Here is a 26221-nt window from a genome sequence, read left to right as displayed (position 1 = left end):
TTTATCTTCAGAAGGGATGAGCAGTAGGTAAGTGTGACAGATACATCACATCAATGCAGGAAAGTTTTTTCCTCCCTTTAATTTTAAAAAACAAAACAACAACTTGTTTTCAGTTCAGAGTTCCACTTCTGCTTTCCCCACAGTGAACTTTTCACAACAGTGCGTGGCATTCTGGGTTTACCACTACTTAAAAATCCACAATTGAGCTGTCATTAACTACAAGAAAGCTGAGAAAATTCTCCCCAAACACTTATCAAGACCGGAACTCTGAACTCTGAGGAGCGTCCCTCACCAGCCAGCTGGTGTGAAAGCTGCCTTGTGAATAAATTTTCTGCAGGCTGGTTGCATTTCTGTCAGTTTGAGGAAAGCAAACACTGAGAGAGCTTATCTGTTAATGTTCTATGAGGGGTCCGGAGGCAGTGGTGTCTGAATGTAACCTCCAAGTCCAGACTGAAATGGATGAGGTTTTTCCAGCTTCCGCTGCCCATTCTTTCTAGCCACCTCATACCTCTTTGGCTTTTGAAATGACACTATGCAAAGGATACTGGGTTTTGAGTGTGTTTTTTTTTTCTTTCTTTTTTTAAGATTTATTTTTATTTTATGAGCATTGCCATTTGTCTGCATGTATATCTATGCACCACATGCATACAGTGCCCTGCAGATGCTAGAAGAGGGGACGGGATTCCCTAGAACCTTGTTCCAGGTAGTTGTGAGCCCCCATGTGGATGCTGGGAATCAAACCCTGGTCCTCTGGAAGAACATCCAGTGGGTGCTCTTAACCACCTTCCATTTTCCCAGCCCCAAGTGAGTTTTTTTTTTTCTTCTAAAAGAAAGATCCGCCGGGCAGTGGTAGCGCACGCCTTTAATCCCAGCACTTGGGAGGCAGAGCCAGGCAGATCTCTGTGAGTTCGAGGCCAGCCTGGGCTACCAAGTGAGATCCAGGAAAGGCGCAAAGCAACACAGAGAAACCCTGTCTCGAAAAACCAAAAAAAAAGAAAAAGAAAGAAAGAAAGAAAGATCCATGAGAGGGTACAGAGAGACAACTGGGGTGTGTGTGTCTGGAGGGCATCTCTGGGAGGAGCTAGAAACCTAGCACAATGGGGAAGAAGACCTCCTTCCCATGAGAAAGTAAGCGGTGACGGTGAACCCAGGGGTGGCTCTGGTAGCATCGCCAGGCTTCCCTTGGTGGTTTAATTGGGAGTCACTGTTGCTGGCTGCCCTGCCGCTGACAGGAAGCAAGGTGATGTGAAGCTCCCTCTCCTGTATCTGGGGATGTGGTTTTTCTTAAGACAAGGCAAGGTTTACAGCGGCAGCCATGGAATGGAAGCCAGAAAATGTGAAAGGAGACTTGGTCAATGCACCAAGAACGTACGGGTGGATGAGGAGAGATTTTTTTTTGTTTTTAATTTACATTGACTTCTTGGTGTGTGTGGAGGTCAGAGGACAGTTTGCAGGAGTCATTTCTCTCCTTTCACCATGTGGGTCCTGGGGACTGAACTCAGGCTGTCAGGTGCCTTTACCCATCAAGCACTCTCACCAGACGGAGGAGTTTTTTTTTAAACTGGGTGTCAGTTTGACCTGCTAGCGAAGAGATGAAATCCTACTGGTGTAGTTTAAACTTTCTTTGACAGGTGGAGGGAGAGAGCTTCATGCACTCCAAGGAAATTAAAAAGTTGATTTGGGGCCCCCTTGTCACACCCCCTGTCTGTGGTCCTGGTCGGATGTGTGTTTGTGTGAGGCGGGCCTCAGTTCGGAAGTTCAAGGGATGGGTGGTGTGGGGATGGAAAGTAAGCAAGCTTGGATGCTGTTGGCTTCCCTGTGAAGAACTGCCTTGACTTTTATATGCTCCATGAGCCTGACTGTATGATATTTGAAACTGACTATCATTAGGTGGTTAAAAAAAATCAACTTTAAAGATGGTCACAGAGAGCCTGGCGGTGGTGGCGCACGCCTTTAATCCCAGCACTCAGGAGACAAGAGGCAGGTGAATCTCTGTGAGTTCGAGGCCAGCCTGGTTTACAGATCGAGTTCCAGGACAGCCAGGGCTACATAGAGAAACTGTGTCTTGAAAAACCAAAACAGGGTCACAGCAGGGCATGGCAGTCAGGCAGAGACAGGTGGACATATATGCGTTCAAGGCCAGCTTGGTCCACATACCAAGTTCCAGGCCAGCCACAGCTACATAGTGAGACCCTATCTCAAAACAAAACAAACAAACAAAAAGACAGAATCACATGATTGTGTATTTGTTGTTTAAAACCAACCGTAGAAAAACCACAAGATGTCAGTTTCATGAGAGGAGGTAGGTGGTGAGTAAAGGTACTTGGTAGACTCTCTCCCTTTGCCCTAGATCCTGGAGTCCTCTAGGGCCTGAAAGACGTGCGTTTTCAACTTGCCCTCAGGGAGTCCCCTGATTGTACAGCGATAAGCATGCACAAGGCTCCTGGAATATTTCTCTTCAGTCTTAAAGCATTCATGTGCTTTCTGAGGGGGATAATTGTTAGTGCTCTAGGCTACTCAGTGTGTCTTCCCGTGTCTGTGTTCTGTAATCACACAAAAGCTCAATTTCATCCATAAAAGGCACTCTTGAGGAGAATTTCCAGAAGTTTCGGTTACTTAACATAGCTGTGTGTTGTGACAGAGCAGGAAGCATCCGTAGCAAAGACTGGAAAAATGCAACCAGAGAAAAGACACCAGGTGTGCTAGGTGTCCAGCATAATTTAAACACGGCATACTCTGAAACCCGGGGATGTACATCTTATCTTTGTATATTAGCTACCACCTGAAACAAAAGTGTTGAGATACGCTTGTTTAGCTTTTAAATTAGTCCAAGATGCAGTGATTTAAATTGCCGTGGTTTAAAAACAATAACAGAACAAACCAAAGCCAATCTATCTTTGGTAAGCGCCATAGTTTCCTGTGTGTTTGGAGAGACCCTCTCGTGTTGTGTTGTTGTACACTCCCTGGGCTGGCTTTGTCTTGTTGGCCTCTCAAGGAGATGGGACTGTAAGTGTGTGCCGGCATGTTGTGCTTTGAAGACCCCTCTTCCCCCTTGATGGTCTAAGAAGGCATGGCTTGCAGTTGATGATGGGTTCTGTAAAACTATCTGCCTCTGGACCTGCTTAAAGGTACTAGAGACCTTTCACCCTTGAGTAGTGATCATACAGAGGACATCCTCCCGACTGTCTTGGGACCCTGGCTGGAGTGGAGATCTGTTAAGAGAACCTCTTTGGGCCCATTGAGACGGCTCAGCAAGAGGCTAAGGACACTTGCCTCCAAGCTGAGGACCTGAGTTTGAGCCCCTGACCCACGGGGTGGAAGGACGGAACTGACTCGGCGAAGCTGTCCTCTAGCCTCCACATGTACACCTCCATAGACACACACACACACACACACACACACACACACACACACATGCGCACACCTCGTGAAAGAGAGCTGCTTTGGACAGAGCTAGGGCTTCCGGTTTGTTCCCAAACACCCCGACTCCAGAGCACTCTTTAAAAAGACTTCCGATCAGGATCTGTGGTTGCTGGGAATTGAACTCAGGACCTCTGGAGGAGCAGCCAATGCTCTTAACCGCTGAGCCATCTCTCCAGCCCTCACTTCCCCATCAGGATTTGTATCTCCTTACTAGAAGAGGTGTTTGGAGAACTGATAGAGTAGGAGGAAAAGGGGTGGTGGTAACTTCTACCAGACAGTTTGACTTCTTTCCCAACCTGTTTAGAGCGATTAGTAAAGGAACTTCTTGAGGGAGTTTGTGTGCTCCTGAATTCCTTTAGGGACAGCTTGGCCCAGGGACGTCATAGCGCTTCTCTCTCATTATTTTGGTCATGAAAATAACTTGTTTTCCATTGATGCTTGAAAGTTTACTTTTATATAATTAGAATATATTATACTTTTTAAAATGTGTATTTGTAGTAATCGAATTCAGTGATCTGAAGTGGCTGTATCCCCTCCGTCCCCTCATTGGGGTTAGCAACTTGGTTTCCCACCCTTTCTATATGATCAAGGATGTAATTACTCTTTCCTTTTCTTGCCTGGTGTTAAAATGGCAAACTTGTTCTAAACACCTAAGTATTCTGATAATAGTGTCAGGAATAGACCTTTGGTAGAGTGTCAGTGGTGGTCATGCTAATTTTTGTTAATGCTTAAACCTAATCTTGCTGTTGTTGCTCGAGAAAAAAGAAACAAAGAAAATCAGTTCAGAACATCAGAACATAAGCCCTGGAAAGAGATACATAAAGGGACAATTCCTCACAAAGAGGTTGATAGTGAACGAGGGACTCACATTTAAATCAAACACCTGTTATCTGGGGTGCTAACTACCTCCTAAGGACCCTTCTTGGGCCTGCCTGCTGCTTTTCGGCAGGCAGGGACAGGATGAGGTCTGGTGTCTTTATCTGATGGCGCAGGGAGTCTGGAAGCCTGCAGAGCTTTCCACGGTTGGAGATGGATTCACAGGCACAGAGGCAGTGGCCCTAGGGGGTTCCGTCCAGAAGTCTGGCAGCCCTGCCTCACAGGGGCATTTTTATTCCGCTTAAACCAAGAATTCTTACGGGCCACCTAGGACAAAGCCATGTCTAAAGTCTTGCTTTTAATTTTGATGATTCCCTAGAGGAGCTGAGCCTGGAGGATGGGGGCAGAGGAGGAGGTTAGACGACAGCTACATCTTTTTCTCTAAGATACACAAGGCTTTAATTCCCGGCGGAAATGTGGGGAGCAGCAGCTTCTATTCTGCCTCTAATTTGAATAAGCCTTCACAATAAGCCAAATGCCAATTCAAATGAGATCTAGATAAAAGGATTTAAATTGATTTTCTTACCTACTGTCTGTCTGACTCACTTGCCTAGGAGTGGTTGGGAGGGAGGGAGGGAGGGAGGGAGGGAGGGAGGGTGAAGCTGGGGTTCGGGCGGGCGGGCGCGCGGGGGTGGAGGGGGTGCGCAAACAAACACTTACCTTGAAAGGTGTGGGTGCTGGAGTGGTGGGGAGGCTGGGAGACTGGAAGCGGGTGGGTAGCCCTCTCTTCTGGGCTCCGGGCTCAGGATCCTTCAGGTTTAATGATTTGTCTGGGAGAACTGATTGCAGCTGTCCCGAGCAGAGGAAGTATTTCCTCCCTTTGTAAGCAAGGGAGGCAAACCTTCTGACTTAACTACCCTGGGAAAGAAAATGCGGTCTGCCTGTGGCTAAATAAATCTGTTGTACTCCAGTTAGGTGACCGTATCCTTGGCCTTGATTCAAAAGGTCAGTCCCCTCCCAACTACCTACTTGAATGATGCTACTTTTCTCATTAAACTCTGGTAATTATAAATATGATGTCAGCGTATTTGGGTTTTTCCAAAACAGCACATTTTAGGAGAGGAAAAGGACGCGAAGGAAGCACATTTTCTCAGGCTCTGCTTTAACTGCCTTAGCTGGCTTAACATTTCTCATTGGGAACATTGGCAGTCTGGGGACACACCACAGCTGTGGGTGCATTTTGTTTACACTGTACGGTTTTTACAATTGGAATTTACTTCCAACATTAAAAAATCAAGACAGCTTAAATAGCCACTTAGATTATTGATTCCTCATGAAGTGAATTAGCTTGTCTGGGTACACTGGGACAGCGTCCCTGTGAGGATGCAATAAGAGGTGGCTAGATTGTGGCTGCTCTCACTTTAGGCAAAGACATGGCCTCAGGGTCCCCATGCTTCACTCCTATCACTGCTGTCTCCACCCTACATCCTTCCAGAAATCTCTTCCTGTTGAATTTCTTCAGCGTTACGGAATTGAGCGGAGCTTAACGCAAACAAGTCTGCTATTTCAGCTTTTGAGGCAAGGTGATGGGGAGTTGGAGGCCCACCTTGGCGTATAAAACATTAGGAAAGCATATTCCCTTGTTACCCTAGTAAAACTTGAACGCATCGAAAAGGATGATGAAATTAACAAATCAGCTCTAAGGAGCTTAACTATAGAACAATCAAAGAGGTAAATAGGCAGCAAGTCCACCCAGATACAAGGGATTCACTGTACTCCAAGCAGTGACTAGACCCACGCCAGTCCTTCTGCTCTCCATCACATGTCAACAGTTCTTTTATTGTTTAAATTCTACACAATTGATGTGATTACCAGGAGCTTTAATTATATTTATTTATTTATTTTGAGACAGGGTTTTGCTGGCAGAGCCTGTCTAGCTCAGGCTGGCTTTGAGTCTGCAGTGATCCTTCTCCTTCAGCCCCCCCCTAAGTGCTCCCAAGTGTGCGCCGCTCTTCCCAACCGCCATGGATTTCATCTGATGTACTCTGCGAATGTGTGTGTTGTGTGTGCCTGTGTGTTTGCGTGTTTGCACGTAGGGGTGAGTGTGTGAGTGCATGTGGAGGCCCAGGGCTGATGCCAGATGTTTCCTTGTTTGCTTTCCGCTTTACATTCAGAGGCGATGTCCTCAGCTCCATCCAGAGTTTGCCTTTTTTCCAGAAATTAGCATTCTCTGCCTCTGGTACATGGAGACCACAGATGGGCCCCACCATACCTGGCTTTTATGTGGATAAAAAACTCCTTACACAGCAAATGCTTGGTCAACTGAGCTATCTTCTCAGCTTCCATTTATTTATTAATGTTGGTTTTTGCGCTTTTTTTTTTTTTTTTTTTTTTGAGACAGGATCTCTCTCTGTAGTAACCTTGACTGGCCTGGAGTTCACACTGTAGTCCAGGCTGAGCTTGAACTCACAGAGATTTGCTGACTGACCTCTGTCTACCAACTACTGGGCTGGAAGGTGTGCACCACCATGTCTAGCCTCCATTTTATTTTAAAATCAGGTCTCTCCCTGAAGCTGGGGCTCACAGATTCAGCTGGCTTCAGGGATTGTTTCTGTCTTTCCTGTGCTGGTGTGGAAATGTGAGGTGTCTTCGAGTTTGATGGAGGAGGCCTTTCTCTCACCTCGGGTGGGCTTTAGCTCAGGAGTCAGAGTGGTTTATTATAGGTTCATGGGGGAAGATTAAGAGGAGGCAGAGCTCACTGTGGCAGGAGCAGGGCCCTGGGAATGGGAAACCATCCTGCTTTCTAAAGGATTTAAGGCAGTAAGGGGTGAGTGAGGTGTCAGGAAGGGATGGGCTGTTCTGTCCAGCTGGCCCACCCCTGTATGTCCCGTGCCTCCTCAGTCTCCCTCACAGGCTCAACACAGAGCCTCACGTAGAGAACAAAGGGACCAGAACTCTCCTTCGGCCTCTTGGCCTTCTGGAAAGACTTTTTCAGAATTGGAATTTTGGGGTCCCTGCGCTGCCTGACTGGTTTTAATCTGTTCCCCTTGTTTCTGGCTGTTTACTGGGTGACGGGGTTCCAAACGGAGGTCCTTGTTTGTACCTGGGCAGTAAGTGCTTTCCTGACTAAGCCGTCTCTCTAGCCCTAGTTTTTATTTATTTATTTATTTTTAAGCTTATAATAGTAAGAAGGGCCAGGGGTGCAGGGTCTACTAATTTGTCTTTGGTAATTGTAAATTTTGATCCATAGATGAACATTTTATTTTTTCTAAATTTTTGGGGGTGGGGGTTTGTTTGTTTGTTTCGACTCAGAGTTTCTCAGTGTAACAGCCTTGGCTGTCCTGGAACTCGCTTTGTAGACAAGGCTGACCTCGAACTCACAGAGATCCGCCTGCCTCTGCCTCCAGAGTGTTTTCTCTCAGTTTCTAAGTGTGAAAATTAAAGCCTGAATCAAGACGTTAATATGACCAGCAGCAGGCTCCGGGGTTAAGGTGCCTGCTGGCCAAACCAGATTCCAGTCCCTGGGACCCACGAAGGAGAGCACCAGCCCCTGAGAATTGTCCTCCGATCTCTGTACCCGTGCTGTGGCACGCTCATGCACAATACATAAATAAATGTAATTTTTAAAATTAAAAAAAAAAAAAACCAGCCCTAGTGGCCAAGTGCCAGCACTAAATTAAAACAAAACAAAATAATGCAGTAATAATAGCAATTCTATGATTCAGTAGTTGCCTAAATTGTACCTTCTGCAGATATTTCAGTTCTCTTAAAATCCAGTTATTGATTTCCAGGAAATTATTTGCATAAAATATTACTGTGATTCTGTAACCAAGGGATCTGTGGGCAAATCATTAATTGGAAAGTAGGGTGAATGAATTCAATGATAGAGGAGGCTACCTATCATGGTCAAGGGTATGGATTCAACCTGCAGCAGTATTAAGAAAGGGAAAAAATTGATACATATAAACTTTTTTTTTTTGAGACAAGATTTCTCTGTGTAGCCCCAGCTGTCCTGGAACTTGCTTTGCAGACCAGGCTGGCCTGGAACTCAGAGATTCTCCTGCCTCTACCTCCTGAGTGTTGGGATTAAAGGTGTGAGCCACCATTGCCAGGCATCATATAAGCATTGTGAAGAGCAGGAGGATCAAAAGGTTGAGGCCAGCCAGTGCTGCACTGTCTCATAAAAATAAATTAACCAGGCATGATAGCACACACATGTCTTTAATTCCAACTGAGTTCGAGGCCAGCCTGGTCCACAGAGCAAATTCCAAGACAGCCAGGGCTACTCAGAGAAACCCTGTCTTGAAAAAATACCCCCCCCCCAAAAAAAGAGTGGTTCATCCAGCACCCAGGAGGCAGAGGCAATCAGAACTCTCTGAGTTCAAGGCTAGCCTAGCTCCAGGACAGCCAGAACTACATAGAGGCTCTGCCTCACCCTGCCTGAAAAACAACAAAAGCTCTTATCCTGGAGGGCAAAAGGGAACAGCATAAAATACCTTTACAAAGGGAAGTTTTCTGCCCTGTGTTTGTTTATATATAATAATAATCTCTGCACAGGTAGCATTTGAGTGGTATATTCTGATATCCTTTATGATCTCAGCAAGATATGCTCAGGTCTGTCGGCCTTATTTTATTGTGCTGGAGCTCTCTGTAATGATTTTGATTAAATGTGTTCTCTCGATGGGTGGTGATGGTGTATGCCTTTAATCTCAGCACTTAGGAAGTAGAAGCAGGTCGGTCTCCGTGAGTTTGAGGTCAGCATGGTCTACAGAGTGAGTTTCAGGACAGCCAGGGATACACAGAGAAACCCTGTTACATATATATATATATACACACACACACACACACACACACACACACACACACATACACATGTGTATGTGTATATGTATATATACATACACAGGTCTTTCTCTGCCACACCAGCCAGCTCCTAAATAACCACACGGAGGCTTATTATTAATTATAAAAGTTCAGCCTTAGCATAGGCTTGTCCCACTAGCTCTTATAACTTAAATTAACCCATTTCTATTAAACTATGTTTGGCCTCATAGCTTCTTACCTTATCTTTGTACTGCCCATCCTGCTTCTTCTCCTCTGCGCCTAGATCCTCCTCTTCCTTTCTCCCCAGACACCTGCCTATACTTCCTGCCTAGCTATTGGACATTTAGCTGTTTGTTAAACCAATCAGAAGGCGCCTTGGCAAAGACACGTCTTCACAGTATACAGAAAGATTATTTCACTATTATGTGTGTGTGTGTGTTCTCTCTCTCAGTCTCTCTCTCTCAACATTGTGGAAGGCTGGGAATCTGTATGAATTATAGAATGCTTCCCCGGCACAAATGTGGTCCCAGGTTTGATCCTTGCACTCCAAAATCTAACAGAACATTGTGCTAAACAAAACAGCTCCAAATGTTTTCTTTCTTTTTGTGGGGATGGGGGTCTAACTTTGTAGTTCAGGCTAGACCAGAACTTGCTCTGCAGCTGAGCTCAGGCCTCCTCCTACCTCCAGAGTGCTGGAGCTACGTGTGCCAGCCCTCTTGCCCAGCTGTCTTCAGGCCTTTTTAATGTATAGTTCAGCAATTCAGCAGTCAGGTTGTTGGGAAATAGCTGTGTGGAACTCTTTCACCTTGCAGAGCTTTTGTGATTAAAAAAAAAAAAACACCTTTATTCTATTTATTAGTGGGTAGGGGGAGCAGGGGAGGTAGAGGGAGGCAGAGCACACATCATGCCACAGCGGTGTGTTGAGGTCACAGGACAACTTGCAAGAGTTGAGAGTTGGTTCTTCCCTTCCCTGTAGGTTCAGGGGATCAAATCCCCATCATCAGTTCTGTGCAGTGAGTGCCAGCTTTCTTCAGTAGGCCAGGATGGCTTCTCAGAATGAGCACTTCCTGCCCTGGTTGCCTGACTCAGTTTTAAACGTTGTATGCTAAGGCCAGAGAGATGGCATAGTGGTTAAGAGCTTGTCCTGCTCTTGCAGAGGCCCAGAGTCCAAGTCCCAGCACCACCGACACTGAGCAGCACACAACCACCTGTAACTCCAGCTTCAGGACCATTTGTCACCTCTGCTGTCTGTGGATGCCTGCACTCTTATGGATATCCGCCCCCCCACTCACATACACATAATTTAAAAAATCTACAGAAAAGTTGCATGCTTATCCTAAAATACTTAGATTTTAAAAAAAACCCATAAAATAAAGATAAAATCATCCTTAACTCTAACTCCATCTTAGAGAACTCAGTCTTGCCATTCTTGTATATTGTTATTTTTTTAAAAATGCCTGTGTGAGATTAAGGTGACCGTGGAGTACATCTACCGATTGCACTTACACCAGGAACATTTTTCAGTGTCATTACATATTATTCAAAAAATATGCTTTTCAATGGGAGTTGTGTTTTAGCGGAAAAAAAAAAGAATAGGCTTTTTAATGACTACATAATACTATGCTCTACTGATGCTGTTCAAGGCGTTTTTAAAAGTGGCAACTTCATTGCCACCCTATAACACAGAAGTTTCATGCTGTCAAACCACTTTCTCAGCAATTACTGGTCCATCTTCTACAGAAATAAAGCACTATCAAGCTGGATCGTGAAAGATAAGCACATTTTAAGAAATATTACAGTAAAATACAAAATCCTAGCACAGGCTACAATTTAGGCAAAATGGAAACAGAATCTGGTATCATCTGTCAACAAACAACTTTAGAAAGCTTTTCCATAAAATGAAATAATGATAGGATGTGTTATCCAGTGTATCTGCAGTACTGTAATTACAGTAACAAGACATTGAGTACAATAAGACTATATTTTTTTAAAATGTGATTTGGTGTTACCCTGCCATTGAGCTATTTAATGCTCTCCATTTAAGTTTTATGAGATCCAGAGAGCACAGTGAGAAGAAATTTTGTTGACTTATACAGTGCATGGAAATGGAGAGACAAAAACTTCCTTTGCATTCTCTAGAGGTTAGCAGCAGAATTTCAAGTTGATAGCTTCAGCTGGCGGCCGAGAGCCCTCAATGATGCAGGCAAATTTATAGCATTTAGAGGGTAATAAAAAAAGCAGACTTGATGTTTGATTTCCTTTCCTGCCATTCTATCAGAAAGTTGCAGTAATACTCATCAGGAAATACTAATCAGAGCCACAATGAGATATTACCTTGCTTCAGCATGAATTACCCAGTAGAGTTACTTAGTAGGAGGAGTGCTGTAGTGTACACGTTCTCAACACACACACACACACACACACACACACACACACACACACACACACACACACACCACGAACACACACCTTCCAAAAAGACAGGTGCTATTAGAACATGAAGAACACTGGCTACACATCCAAGGAGAAAAAGACATTTGCCAAAGAGACATGTACATGTTTCTGTTGGAGCAGCATTCCCTAGACAAGCAACGAAAACAACTGATGTGTCCACCCACTGATAAATAGATAAAGGAACTGTGCTACGTGCACACAGTTGATCCCCTTCAGCCATACGGGAAGATGAAATCTCGTCTTTTGTGGCAGTACTGATGGAGCCAGAGGTGGATATGTTAAGTGAGATAAGCCAGACACAGACGGTCAAGCACTGAGTCATCTCAGGTGTGTGTGGAGTCTCAAAAAAGTGCCTTGAAGAAACTGAGCCTACAGTGGTGGCTACAGGAGTTTGGGAGAGCTTCAGGCAGGGAGGCATGGGGAAAGACGAGTCAGTTGGCGCTGAGTTACAGTTAGGTAGGAATAAATAGGTTCTGGCAGGCTATTGTCAAAGAACAGGACTATATAAAATGTTGATAGGTATATAACTTGGAAAAGGCCAGAAGAAAGGATTTGGAATGTTTTTGCCATAAGGAAATGATAAATGTTGGAGGATATAGACATGTTTATAACTCAGTTTAAACATTACCCAGTGTATATATGTATTGAAATGGCATACAGTATCTTATAAATATGTGCATTTTTGTATCTTAGTTTAAAAGCTTTTAAAAAGAGAAGATTGCCAGTGATTATTCATATAGATAGGATTTGGAAGAGGGTAAAGTTAATTGCTTATGGGCTTTTAGAGTTTCTCCTCCCAAATAATAAGTAAACACAATTCAAATTTTTAAGTTTTAAAAGTTAGAGTTTGAATTATAAACCACTATTGGAAATTTACCTGGCCGGGGGGGTGGGGGCGGGTACCCTAATTATGGCATGGTGCATGTAAAGATGACAGATGCAAAGAGTAGCGTACACTTGGCCAGAAATGAAAAAAATTGCTCCCTGGGAGAGAAGGCAGAGTCAGATTTCTTGTCATGCTGCTCTGTGATAAAGGGCACAGCCCTGGAGAAGGCGCCAGCCACATTCCAGGCAAGGCCTCTCCTCTGTAGAATAGACTTTCCCCTTTGTGATAGTGATCAGAGCCCCAGAGGGAAGCCTCGCGGAGGGCCTGCAAAACTGGGCTTTCGGTGACCCAGGTTCTAATCTAGGCTTCTTCTCTGTGCGCCGGTTGAGTGCCTTGAAGTATATTTCTGAAAGTCTTCAACTCTGGTTCCGATTCTGCTTCTTCTTGTTGTTGTTGTTGCAGGGCGCATGTACCCCAGACCTGAGCTCTCTGTGGAACTGAGGATTACCTTGCGCTTCTGTCGCAAGGATGACAGGCACGGATCTTCTGCCTAATTTTAAGCCTTGTTTCATTTGTTTGTTTGTTTGTTTTGTCTCAGAATGGTGCTGTGAGATTTTCTCCGTGCCTATAAAGCATGCAGAGAGTAAGGGCCCGCCAGTGTCCATGCCGCAGTTACTGCTTTCCCACGTCACCTCCTCTGCACCTCGTTATTCCTCCTATTGATGAGGTGCTGTCACACCTATTCATCTGGTGCCAGGGACTACATTTTCTGCTACAGAAATCTATTTCACCTCCTTACCATTAAGCCTCACGAATTTATTTAGTGCTGAAATGTACCTAGAGAAGACACCGCATTTCATAGCTTCCGTGGAAGCTCAAAATGGCCACAAAGGTGTAAGTAGAAAACATTAGCCAGGGTTTCCAGAAAAGTTGGCTCAGCTTTGGGGATATATGCCTTTAAAAGATGGATAAGCAGCCAGGCAGTGGTGGTGCACACCTTTAATCCCAGCACTCGGGAGGTAGAGGCAGGAGGGTCTCTGTGAGTTCGAGGCCAGGCTGGCCTACAGAGTGAATTCCAGGACAGGCTCCAAAGCTACAGAAAAACCCTGTCTCGAAAAACCAAAAAAAAAAAAAAAAAAAAAAAAAAAAAGAAAAGAAAAGAAAAAAAGATGGAAAGCTGTATGAGAAGGACAAGTGAGGTTAGTGATAAATGGTTTTAAAATATACAGAATCCTAAGTACCCAACCTTGAAATTCTTTGTGGTTGAGACAAGGTCTCTCACTATATAGCATAGGCTGACCTTGAACTCACTGCTGCCCTGCTCAACCTCCCATGTGCTGAGATTTATAAGCATATATCATCATGCCTAGGCTCAGCCCTGAAATTCTTGAGGCATTGGAGTGCAGCGCCAGCAACTTCCCTGCTGGGAACTCCTTGTCTGTTGAGAGATATAGCTCTCATGTGCTTAGGTCACTCTTATTTTGAGTTTGTTGCTCTGTGTTGTCCAACCAAAGGGAAACTCGATACACTGCACTTCTTTAAGTTCCTTGAAAATAGCTAACACTTCATCATTCAGGATGTCATGGCAACAGAGTCGCATTGGGTGAGGTAACTTGGGCTTGTTTTTGAAAGAACGGAAAAACCAAAAAGTCTACCTTATAGAGTCGTTGTAAGGATGGAGTGAAAAGAAAGCACATAAGTTGGTTTGCCTAACCTAGGCCCTGGCCCATCACCATGACTTAGTTCATAGCCTCTGATATTCCAGGGCAATTCCAAAGGGAAGCCAGGTAGAGAAAAGATTGTTTGTTCTTGGGCTAGAAAGCAGGGACGATCACTTTTATAGTCATCAAAATGAGCTTGTTTGATGAATCTGTTACTCAGGAGGATGTCAGCTGGAGAGTGATGGAGAAGCCCAGGCCTGAAGGAAAGCCAGTGGATGTCACAAAGCTAGAAGCTCACGAGTGGCCTTCTACTTAAGTAGAGTGACAGGTAATAATTTGCAATCTCTTGATTCTATTTCTGGAACTGAAGGCAATCATATACTTGTGCTCTGTACCCAAGCTCGGAACTACTTTCTGCCCCATCCAGTGCTCACTGAGGCATGATGTCCAATCAGTAAAGTGCACCCATGCCTGCTGTTCAGAGCTTGGTTCCCCATCTCTTGGGAGGTGTTGGGGACGGGGTGGGGGCCCCCCGCTGGGAGGAGTACAGCCAGTGCATCATAAGAGTAGGCATGAACTCGGTAGCTCTGTGTGAAGGGTTTTGAATGGTGAAAACATCTGCAAGGACTATCCCTTTAACCAGGAAATGATGGATAACTGAAGTTTTTAGATGGACACAGGACCACTGTGAACCTGGGGTCACCCAGCAACTAAAGCTAGACTGTTTTATCATCATATTATTTTTAGTTAAGTCCTTAAAGAACATTACAAGGGAAGGGATGGTTCTCCAGCAGTGTGTACTTGTCTCATTTTAAGTTAGTTCTCTTTTGACTGAGGAGCTGAGCCTCTGAACATCTGGCACAGCCCGAGAGTGCTGCTGCTGTTACTGTATCTTGATGTATAGCCTCAGCGATCTCATTGATGTGGAAAAACACACACAGCAGAGTGATCACTTCTTTCCCCAAGTCTGCCCTGCTTATCCAATCCTTGCTCCAATTTAACTGGAATGACAGCCAGTACTGGGTATATCATGTCCTTGTTGTGTGTTATTGGTGACTATATTCTAAAAGTATAATTTCCCTGTGTGTGTGATAGTAAAAGAAAAACCATGGTAATTGGATTCTGTTCTGTAAGAGACGCATGGACATCAGGAGATTCTGATGCACCTATACAGTGGAGTCTTTGCAGATGACAAAGGAATAAAGAATATCTCTATGCTCTGATGTATAGGATTCACTGAGATATATTTTAGAAAAAAAGAGGATTCAGAACTGTGTTATGTTAGTTTCTTAATCAGAACGAACATATAGGCTGGGAAGCTAGCTTTCTTTCTTTTTCTTTCTTTTCTTTTTTCTTTTTTTTCTTTTTTTTTTTTTTTTGGTATTTTGAGACAGGGTTTCTCTGTGTAGTTTTGGTGCCTGTCCTGGATCTCACTCTGTAGACCAGGCTGCCCTCAAACTCACAGAGATCTGCCTGGCTCTGCCTCCCAAGTGCTGGGATTAAAGACATATACCACCACCACCACCGCCTGGCGCATCTAGCTTTCTTATTTGATGCTTTCCCAACATGCCAGAAACCCTGGAAAAAAAACCCATCGAGGCTCCTCTGTGTGAGGGAGTTTAGACACTTGAAAACAAACAAACAAACAAACAAACAAAAAAACCTATGTATACTTGTCACACAATGCCAATAATTGGGAGGTTAAGGCAGGAGGATTTTCTTAAATTCAAAACCAGACTAGATTATAGAATAAGGCCTTGTCTCATCTCAAAGCAAAACAACAACAACAACAAAAAAACAACAACAACAAAAAAAAAACCAAAACAAAACCACCAAAACCAAACAAACAACAACAAAAACAATTGTGGTGGCATACTTCTTTAATACCAGAACTCTGGAGACAGAAACAGGCGAGTTCCATGAGTTTAAGGCCAGTATTGGCTACAAAGTGAGTTCCATGTCAGCCAGAAATACACAATGAAATCCTGTCTCAAAACAAAGATGATTCTGTGTGTGTGTGTGTGTGTGGATACTTACATAAGAATGAATTAAGAGGGGTGGCTTAACTGGTCAAGTACTTGCCTCAGTTTGACCCCCAGAACCCAGTATTTGGGGGGAAAAAGCTGGATGTGGTGGTGTGCACTTACGATCTCAGAGAAAGAAGGTGGAGACAGGACTCCCTGGGGGCTTACTGGCCACCAGTCTAACCGGACTGGTGAGCTCCAGGTTAATGAGAGACCTTGTCTCAAAGGATGTGGTTAATATTTCTGAGGATGACACCCAAGGTTATCCTCTGACCTCTATACACACAGGCATGCATGTGCAGGCAACATACACATACTGAGCAGGGCGTTGGAACAGCTGCTTGTGGGAGGGGTTCAAGGCCATCTTCAGCTGTATGGGGAGTCGAAGGATATCCCGGGAGACATGTGGCCCTGTCTCAAAAAAGTCTGTCCATAGATAACAAAAGGATACAGGCTAGAAAAGAAAAAGAGAGGCGAGAGGCAGACTTTTCTATATGTACCTGAGTATATAACTTTTGTTGTTGTTTCCAAAGTTGTTTTACATTACTAAACGAACAGAATTGAATCAAATGAAAGAGCAACCTTTAAAAACTGAAAACAAATTGAAGCTGATGAGCCTAACAATATACCGTGTTGGTAGCCTTCCCACACAGAGAAAAAACAATTACTTTCAGAGACTTTAAAATACAGTATTTTGCCTACATATCCCACGGGACAAAAGAATTGTGAAGAAATTTAGAACTGCAGCCAGTAGTTACTGTTAGCAGGACTATCAGCATTCTTGTTTGGAAACTTATTATAACTCTATTGAAAACTAAAATGAAATCTAAGTTCACATCAGTATGAATGTGAATGAAGATATTACATTCCATGTAAGAGCAAAAAGATAATGTATAAAAATCAAGGAAGTTAAGCCAACACATTGTAATCTTAAATTTAAATTGGAAAAACAAAATGAACTCAGAATTACTTTTCTCTCTTAAAAATGTATCTTCCAGTTTAGCCGTGCGAGGCACTGGGAAGCAGTGAGATCCAGTACTGGTGAGCATCCGTAATGCCCAGACCCCCAGGGCTTGCCCGCAGTGGAGGCTTGTGACTGTATCCCTGCTTTTAGGAAGCCGATGCAGGAGGATTGCTGGGAGTTCCAACTCAGCCTGATTGTGTACTGAGTTCCTGGCCAGCCAGGACTAGATATTATGTAACTCTGTCTCAAAAACAAACACACAACAAATAAAAACAAAAAAACCCAAAACACAGTAACAACAAAAATAAGAAGGGAAAAGGGGGAAATGAGAGAAACCATTCTGTGTCCTGAAGAGCCACTCTCTAGTCTTGGAAGAGGCATTCTGGTCAGGAGTCAAGACAAATAATGACTGCCCTTTTAAGTATATTAAAAATATATGAGTTCATGGTCGTAGTTAAGGACAAACTCATTGTCACCATTTAGAAGCTATTAGGGCATCGTTATTCATTTACTCCGATTACCCTGAAAATAAGGAAAGAATTAAGTAATTTTTTTTCTTGGAGTTTATGTACACCCTATGTTACAAGATGGCCAAATAATTGCTTTACATAAAACATCTGCCTAATAAGATGATAAAGTTAGAGAGTGAGTGTGTGTAACCCTGAGGACATAATGGAGCCAGGTGGGCAGTGTGTCTTGTGGATGTTGGTCATCTACGTTAAAGGTTTAGGGGGAATTCATAGTCAGGTTGTTACCCGCTCACCAATCTTAGTGTTATGTTCTGTGCTTCTGGGTGTCACAGACTCAGAAGTGGACAGCATCAATTTCGAAGCGGTTTTTCCCTAAATAAGTTGAAGCAAGTCTGATCACGTGTCTAACATTTTCCATGGGACGCAGGGGATGGAGGAGAAGCTACACCGTATTGTGAGAGAGCGATTAGCCGCGTCTAAAATGTGGAACCTTCCACAGGAATAATTGTTCTCTTAACACATCTGTGGTATGAGCAGGAGACTATTAAAAAACAAAAGAGCTGGGCGTGGTGGTGCATGCCTTCAATCCCAGCACCTTGGAGGCAGAGGCAGGCGGGTGTACAGAGAGTTCCAGGACAGCCAAGATTGTTACACAGAGAAACCTACCTCGTAAAACCAAAAAAAAAAAAAAAAAATATTCTTTTCTCATACAATATATCCTGATTATAATTTTCTAGTTTTCCCTCCCTCTGCTCCTCCATGTTTCTCCTCTCTTTCCCTCCTTTCCAGATCCACTCCCTTCCTGTCTCTCATTAGAAAAGAGCAGGTTTCTAAGAAATAACAACCAAAGATGACAAAATATAATAAGATGAAGCAAAAACTTTCATATAGAAGATGAACAAGGCAACCCAACAGGAAGGAAACACACACACACACACACACACACACACACACACACACACACACACACACACACACGAGCAGGCACAAGAGTCAGAGACCCACTCATTCTCACAGTCAGGAGTCCCATGAAAATACCAAGCTGACAGCTATAATGTATGCTCAGAGGACCTGGTGCAGACCCGTGCGGGCCCTGTGCTTGCCGCTTCAGTCTCTGTGAGCTCGTATGTGCCTTGCTCAGCCCGAGGGGATGGAGGACACCAGGAGAACAGTAAGAACTTGGAAAGGCTGGAGGAGAGTCCTCACAGTAACTGAGGGCACTCCAGGCAAGATGGCTCAGGGAATAGAGGGGCTGCCAAGCCTGACAACCTGAGTTCAGTCCCCAGAACCCACATCACAGAAGGAGAGAACCAACTCCCACAAACTGTCCTCTGCCCTCTATACCTGTGGCATACACGCAGCCATACACAAACCTGTATACCCCCCAAATAGTTAAGTAAATAAATAAAAAATTAGAAGTAAGTGGAAGGGTTGAGAAAACTTAGCTTGCTGGCCTTTTTTTCCTTTCCTTTCCTTTCTTTTTTAATGAAAAGTGATCCTATAGAGAGGGCGGACCTCTGCTCCGCCCGCCTTTAAAAAAGAAAATTCAGAATTCATTCAAATGCACCATAGTCTTTCCTTCTGCCTGGGAAGACAGGCAGCGTTTCTGAGACTATCTGCCTCCTCCTTCCGGGCCCTGGAATGAGTAAAATCAACTGGAGCGTCTAGTCAGGGTACAGTGGCTGTGCCGTGCCTGAGGGTGAATTATGGCTGCTTTTGGCCATCGCCATGTCGGGATAGTTTGTTACTGCAGCGGAGTTTAGCCTGTGTGATTTAGGAATCACTTTAATACAGGAAGAAAAGAGTGGATTCTTAAAGTAGCTGTCATTCAGCAGGATATTAGTGGCAGCACCTTTTCCTCCGGGCCCAGAGGGAAGCTCATGGCCTGGAGTGACGCCCCCTGTGTTCTACAGGTCTGTGAGTCAGGAGCCAGGACGAGTTCTCCATTTTGGTTTCTGGGATTTTCACTCACGTTGTCATGGGAACGAAAGTTAAAAGCAGATCCCTTTTGGCATCATCGTGATACCCACCTCTTCCCTTCCGGTCACAGTGATTTATCCCTCAGGTAGGAAACCTGGTCAACAAGCCCTAAAATCAGAGCAGGAAAGGAGCCGCGGTGCCAGTGCGTGCAGGATGAGGCACGTGGAACTTTTAAACACCCAGGATGCAATGGAGGAGAGTGACTGGCTGGCGACTTCGACCCAAAGTCATGCCTGGGAGCTCCAGTCGCCAGCATGATAAAATTTAAGAACTCCTTCCCCATCTTCAGGCAGGATCTGGAACTTTTTTTCTCTGTCTGAAACTTGGAGTGTTGGGCCCCTCAGCTTCCCTTAGCTGCTCTCCCCGCTGTCTCTGAGGAGCCCTACTGTGCAGGAATGTAATTAATTTGTCCAGTGCCTAAACTGGCTAATGCTTCCTAGAACCAGCTTGTCTTATAGTTGCATTCCTGCGGATGGAAAAACAAAGCTTTCTGGACCCTGCGCCGCCGCCGCCGCCGCTGAGGTTGTGGTCTATCTCACCGAGGCAGAAATTGGCTGCCCACCCTTCTAGCAGGTTCTAGTAAAGATCCTTGCCCAATGGTCTCAGCTTGGTCCAACCTGGGATTCGAGATTGCTTGAATATGATCTGGAAGGCTAGTGTGTGCAGGGGGCTGGACTTTTCCAATAGGAGCCTGTGGGAAAGAAATCATCTTTTTTTTTTTCTCCTGAACTTCACTATTTTTATTATTTTATATACATATATTTTAGACAGGGTCTCATATCATCTAGGCTGGCCTCAAGCTCACTATGTGGCCAAGGATGGCCCTGAACTTCTGGTCTTCCTATATCTACTTTCTGCACCGGCAGAGATTATAAGAGTATACCTCTATGCCTGGTTTATTCAGTGCAGGAGTGAACGCAGGGCATTCTACCAATTGAGCTACATCCCCAGTCATTTTATCTGTCTGTCTGTCCGTCCGTCCGTCCATCCATCCATCCATCCATCCATCTATATCTATCTATCATCTATCTACCGTTTTTTCAAGACAAGGTTTCTCTGTGTAGCCCTGGCTGTCCTGGAACTCACTCTGTAGCCCAGGCTGGCCTCCAACTCACAGAGATCTGTCTGCCTCTGCCTCCTGAGTATTGGGACTAACAGCATGCACCACCACCGCCTAGCTCTATTATTTTAGCTTTAAAAATATGTCGGCTATTCACTTTTAAAACTGACATGCAAGCCGGGCGTTGGTGGCGCACGCCTTTAATCCCAGCACTCGGGAGGCAGAGCCAGGCGGATCTCTGTGAGTTCGAGGCCAGCCTGGGCTACCAAGTGAGCTCCAGGAAAGGCGCAAAGCTACACAGAGAAACCCTGTCTCGAAAAACCAAAAAAAAAAAAAAAACTTAAAAACTGACATGCAGAGCAATAAGCTTCCTTTTGTTATTTTGTCTTCTGTGTGTGAGTGTTTTGTTTGCCTGTAAATAGGGGCGACATATGCTTGCCTAGTGTTCGCAGGGGGTCAGAAGAAACCATCAGCTGCCCAGGAACTGGAGTTAGCAATGGCAGTGAGCCATCATGTAGGACCTGGGAACTGAATCCAGGCCTTTGCAAAAGCGGCAAATCCTTAGCCGGTGAGCCGTCGCTCCAGCCTCCTCCTTTTGACATTTTCATAATGTTTAGTTTGAGTCTGTTTCTTTGCCTTTCCCGTCTCCCTGTCCTTCTCCTTGTTCCTTTCTGCCCCCATATTTTCCTTTCTACTTTCATATCACCTTTATGCTATCATCCTCCCTCCCCCGCTCAATTAAAGCCTTTCCCCCTCTCCTGGGGCCCTTTCTAGCTTTCTGACCTTTACCCACACTCACTCCCACATAAATACACATATATAATAATTAGAAGCTAAGATTCTCATATGAGAAAAGATGTGTGGCATTTATCTTTCTGAGCCAGTGTTACCTCACTTAATTAACATTTTCCAACTCCATACATTTTCCTGTATATTTCATAGTTTCATTTTTCTTTATGGCTGAATAAAATTGCCTTGTGTATATGTACCACGCTTTTATTATCTATTTGTCTGTTGATGGATGTCTGGGCTGATTCCTTACTGTTGTAAACGGAGCAGCAATCTATACAGACACACACGTATCTGTATGCTGGGAAGGAACCATTTTAAAGCGATTCCTAAGAGTTGTCGCTCACAGGCTGCAGGCCGCGAGATTCCTAAGAGTTGTCGCTCACAGGCTGAAGGCCGTGAGATGGCAATTATCTGAGGAGAGTGGGCGAGGTGCAGGGGACACAATGATGGTGTGTCTTATTCAGCTCGCTCTTTCTGCCGCACGGAGGAGGAGGAGGAGGAGGAGGAGGAGGAGGAGGAGGAGGAGGAGGAGGAGGAGGGCTGCCTGCGGTAAACAAGTCAAAATGGAGTTGCTCCATCCTTCCCCTCTGTGAGATAAGCAGGGGGCTCGGAATCATGGATGCTGCGTCCCTGTCATGTCACCCCTTGATTCCCGCTCCTCCTCAGCTCCCGGCACCTCGGTTTTTCAGTGACTGGGAACTGGGATGCAGGCACTTCCCTAGCATTATTTTGCTGCCATCTTCCAAAGATGCGAGGAGCTGACGTGTGGCAGGTTTGAACGAATATTTAGAGCCCGGAAGTGGTCTCCTACAACCAGTATTGCTTAACCTCCCCCCAAAGAGTCTTTCTGTCTGTCTCACACACAAAAAAAAACAGACTCCCACTCTTAGGTCACCTGCCCCCCGGGTGGCAGGTGACCAGGGACAGTGACCATCCTTGCCCCCGGCCTAGTGCTTTCATAGGGGCTTAATGTCCTGGCGGGCGCCCGTTTATCAAGCTGTGATCACAGATAGGCAGCTAAACAGCCTAGCTTCCCGGTCTCCCAGTGGGATATTCCGTAGCAGGTTCTAGCCGCTTGTCAGATGGTCCCCAGCAGGACCAAGCCACCCTCCCTCCCAGCAGTAATCCCCTCCCCAGCAGGTCCTCGTCGTCGTCGTCGTTTATGAACTTCTCCCCCTCTCTCTTACTTCACCCACCCCCTGCTTTGGTTTCCTGGCAACGCCTTTGCCTCTCATACTACCTGCCTGCACGCACTGTTCCCCAGGGGCTGCTTTTCAAATACACCTAAACCACGACACCTAATCTCTGCTTCTCCTGTGTGGCAGCTAATTTCAACAGTCCGTGCCTTCACAGTGCAGCAGGGCTTTCCCCCCACACCGTTGAGGTCTCATTAATATCTATGGAAAACAATGGACTGTTTACTCTGCAGCACCGTTTAGAAAAACAAAGAAGCGGTGTTGAAATTCTGTGTCGAAATTCTGTGTCTTCTTTTCCTGTCCCCTCACCAGTGCCTTTTTGCCGGTGGCAGTGGTGAAGAAATCCCCTGCCTTTTGATGTGAATTGTACCCCTATGGTGCTTAGGAGCTCCTGGAATGCAGAGGTGACTGGACTGTCCTTGTTTTTCAGTCTGTCTGTCTCCAGAGGCATATTTCCCCCTTGGATGTTGTTGGAGTGCGGGCTGGACAGAGTGACTTACAGAGAAAAAACAACAGAAACCCACCCCGCGCTGCCTTCTGAGGCTCTGGCACTAGGTATAACTGCTGTTAAGCAAAAGGAAACGTGCTTCACGGATATGGTGGAGGCTCTGAGCAGAGATAATCAACAGCATTTGAGAAGAACTGAGGGAGGTTGTATTCCCCACACCAGGAATGAGAATGAAACCCAGGTCACCCTTTTAGGTGACATCTGCCTTGACGATCCTTAGCCTCTAGGCATCGCCCTACTGATATGCATTTTGCTATATCTGTAATTACTACCTACATTCACTACTGTATGACGGGAAGGGGGATTCCCCCCCTAAAAACAAAAGCATGCGGGCAGACCCTGTGTGAGGCTGAGGGTTCTGTTACCCAAAGGGGGACCGGCACAGTGAAAATGTGTTTCTTGGCACCTTGAAGGCTGAGGACTGAGGGAGAAGTGACTTTGAGAGGAAAGCCCATTAGGGTAATAATGGACTCAGTTCTTTGGAAACACAAAACTTGATAGATGCTTTATGATCATTAGACCCCAGAGCCTTAAGATTCAGTGACACGAAGAAGAATAATGCTTATTAAGTATGTTCCCTGACTCCCTGGGACTGAACTGGGGGTCTTGGACACACAAGTGCAGTACCACTGATCTCCACCCGTGTTTTCCTGAGTGTGCTCTTAACTTGATCATATCAGTTCCCTACAACAGCACGTGGGGTTTTTCTTTTCTATTTGATTGACTTTCAGATACAGAGCTTTACTTTATGGTCTAGCTTAGACTATTCCACGTTCACTATGTACCCCAGGCTGGCCTGGAATTCACTGCCCTCCTGCCTCAGTCTCCCAAGTGTGGGGTTTATAGGTGTGCACCACTGAGCCTGGGTAGGGTGTGAACTTTTTCTGAAAAAAAAAAAAAAAAAAAAAAAAAAAGATTTGTAGTCTTATCAGATTCTCAGTGGGGTCTGTGACTTCCACCTAAGGATTAAAATCCATCATGTATTTGAAGAAGTGCGACACTACCTCCATAGGCAGCCCGCAGGTCTGAGTGACCAGGCTGGCATATATAGTTTACCAGGTTTGTATTCACTTGGGCTGGGTTCAAATTCTAGGCCGACTGATAAGAAGCCTCGGGACCCTGATCTAGGAGGACTCCATCTCGTTAGCCTATTTCTCCCCCCTAGAAGTGTGGCTCCTAGCTCACCTGTTGCTGGCAGGACTAGAAAGACGGCTTGTGGCCTTGGCATTCCGTCTTTAGCTTCACAGTGATCTCTCCATCTAGAGAGAATGAGCTGACTGAAGCTGGCTTGTGGAGAGAAGCTGTGGTCACTTGGGGACTGAAGGAACAGATCCTAGGCTGAGTGCCCAAAAGTGAACCCGAGAGCTCTGCCGTAGGATCAGGGACCCCGAGGAAGCTGTGGCACGGTCTATTTTCAGGAGGCCATTTGCTGACTTGGGAAGCTGCCACAGCAGTTGTTAGCTTTGGTCACCCCACCGCCGCCGCTGCTTCTGTCAGGGAGCCATCGGGAGCAGAAGCTGGTCTCCACTGCCGTCAGCTCCCAAACCATCCACAGCTGTCGCAGCCTGCCTGGCCTCTTGGCTGAAGAGCAAGTGCCTGAGCGCTGCTGGTGCCTCTATATAGAACTCTCGTCGTCGTATTTATTTATTTATTTATTTATTTATTCTTACTTATTTATTGAGTAGGGTTTCACACTGTAGTCCAGACTGGCCTTGAACTCGCGGTGGTCCTCCTGTTTGGCTCCTGCATGTTGGGGTTACAGGTGTGAGCCACCATGCCTGGTTTCTGTGCCCCCCCGCTTTTTTTTATTCATTTGTTTTTCGAGACAGGGTTTCTCTGTGTTGTTTTGGTGTCTGTCTTGGATCTCACTCTGTAACCCAGGCTGGCCTCGAACTCACAGAGATCCGCCTGGCTCTGCCTCCCGAGTGCTGGGATTAAAGGCGTGCGCCGCCGCCGCCGCCGCCGCCGCCGCCGCCGCCGCCGCCGCCGCCGCCGCCGCCGCCGCTGCCGCCACCCCTGGCAATTCTGTGCCCGTTTTTAAAGCTGAAACAAGGGGAATGAGAAGGGAGAGCAGGGCTTCTACCTCGTCATCTGCTCTGAGGAACCATCATGTTCCGAGTGTAAGGGAGCTGTAACCTGTAAGGTTCTAAACTTGTCCTCTTTCTTCCTCTCTAATAAAGAGGGTAGACCAAGAAGAGATTGGAATGGCTAGCTAGTGTTTGTCTGCTATAGGTCTTAGAGTAACTTTTGTCAAAACATCATTACTAACTTTTACTGTTTTCAGATTACAAAAGTAACATATGACATCAAGAGTGAGAGGTAGCAAGTCCCAACACCCAGAAGACAGAGACAGGAGGATTACTGCATGTCTAAAAGTTGAAGGCCAGCCTGGACTACAGAGTGAATACTAGGCTAGCCAGGGCTATATAAACCTCTCGTATTCTTTTCTTTTCTTTCTTTCTTTCTTTCTTTCTTTCTTTCTTTCTTTCTTTCTTTCTTTCTTTCTTTCTTTCTTTCTTTCTTTCTTTCTTTCTTTCTTTTTTTTTTTTAAAGCAATCCCTACCTTCACAAAAATACCACAAAAAAGAAATGTGTAGATTAAAATTGAAGGCAGTGAAAGCCAGCGGTTTTCTGGGTGCTTGTATGTGTTCAACCCTTAGATTGGCCAGGTGTGTGTGTGTGTGTGTGTGTGTGTGTGTGTGTGTGTGTGTCTGTCTGTCTGTCTGTCTGTCTTAGGGTTTTTTCATTGCTGTGAAGAGACACCATGAGAGACACCAAGACCACAGCAACTCTTATAAGGGAAATATTTAATTGGGGTTGGCTTGCAGTTTCAGAGGTTCAGTGCATTATCATCATGGTGGGACATGGCGGAGTGCAGGCAGACTGGAGGTGCTGGAGAAGGAGCGGAGAGTCCTACACTTTGCAGGCAACAGGAAGTTGACTGTCACACTCGGTGGTATCCTGAGCATAGGAAACCTCAAAGCCCGCCCTTACAGTGACATGCTTCCTCCAACAAAGCCACACCTCCTAATAGTGCCACTCCCTACGAGCTAATGAGGGCCAATTACATTCATACTACCACAATGTGTATAGTATGTGCAAACCAGAACATGTCATAGAAACTGTATGTAATCTGTAGAGTCTAAAATAGTTGCTTGGATTTTTACAGAAGTTTCTTATCCATGTTAGATATTTGTTATTTCATTCCAAACAAAACAATGTA

The 26221-nt window shown here is 45.2% G+C and overlaps 1 protein-coding gene and 1 long non-coding RNA gene across 2 annotated transcripts in view; one reads left to right on the top strand and one right to left on the bottom strand.

The window, feature by feature from the left end:
• The window catches only part of Cmklr2 (chemerin chemokine-like receptor 2), a 44223-nt gene extending 38918 nt beyond the window's left edge, over positions 1-5305 (bottom strand). Inside the window, exon 1 of the mRNA XM_076550265.1 lies at positions 4960-5305. The gene's annotated coding sequence lies outside the window, so the exon portion shown is untranslated. The remainder of the gene's footprint in view (positions 1-4959) is intronic.
• LOC121822078 (uncharacterized) overlaps positions 1-26221 on the top strand; it is a 62355-nt gene that overhangs the window by 14699 nt on the left and 21435 nt on the right. The window contains exon 4 of the long non-coding RNA XR_013044120.1: positions 14225-14332. This is a non-coding gene — a long non-coding RNA (uncharacterized LOC121822078). The remainder of the gene's footprint in view (positions 1-14224; positions 14333-26221) is intronic.

This window comes from Peromyscus maniculatus, chromosome 13 (genome assembly GCF_049852395.1).
Source record: "Peromyscus maniculatus bairdii isolate BWxNUB_F1_BW_parent chromosome 13, HU_Pman_BW_mat_3.1, whole genome shotgun sequence".
Classification (NCBI taxonomy): domain Eukaryota; kingdom Metazoa; phylum Chordata; class Mammalia; order Rodentia; family Cricetidae; genus Peromyscus; species Peromyscus maniculatus.
Note: the sequence above shows the minus strand (reverse complement) of the source record. Positions and strands in the feature narration are given on the sequence as shown.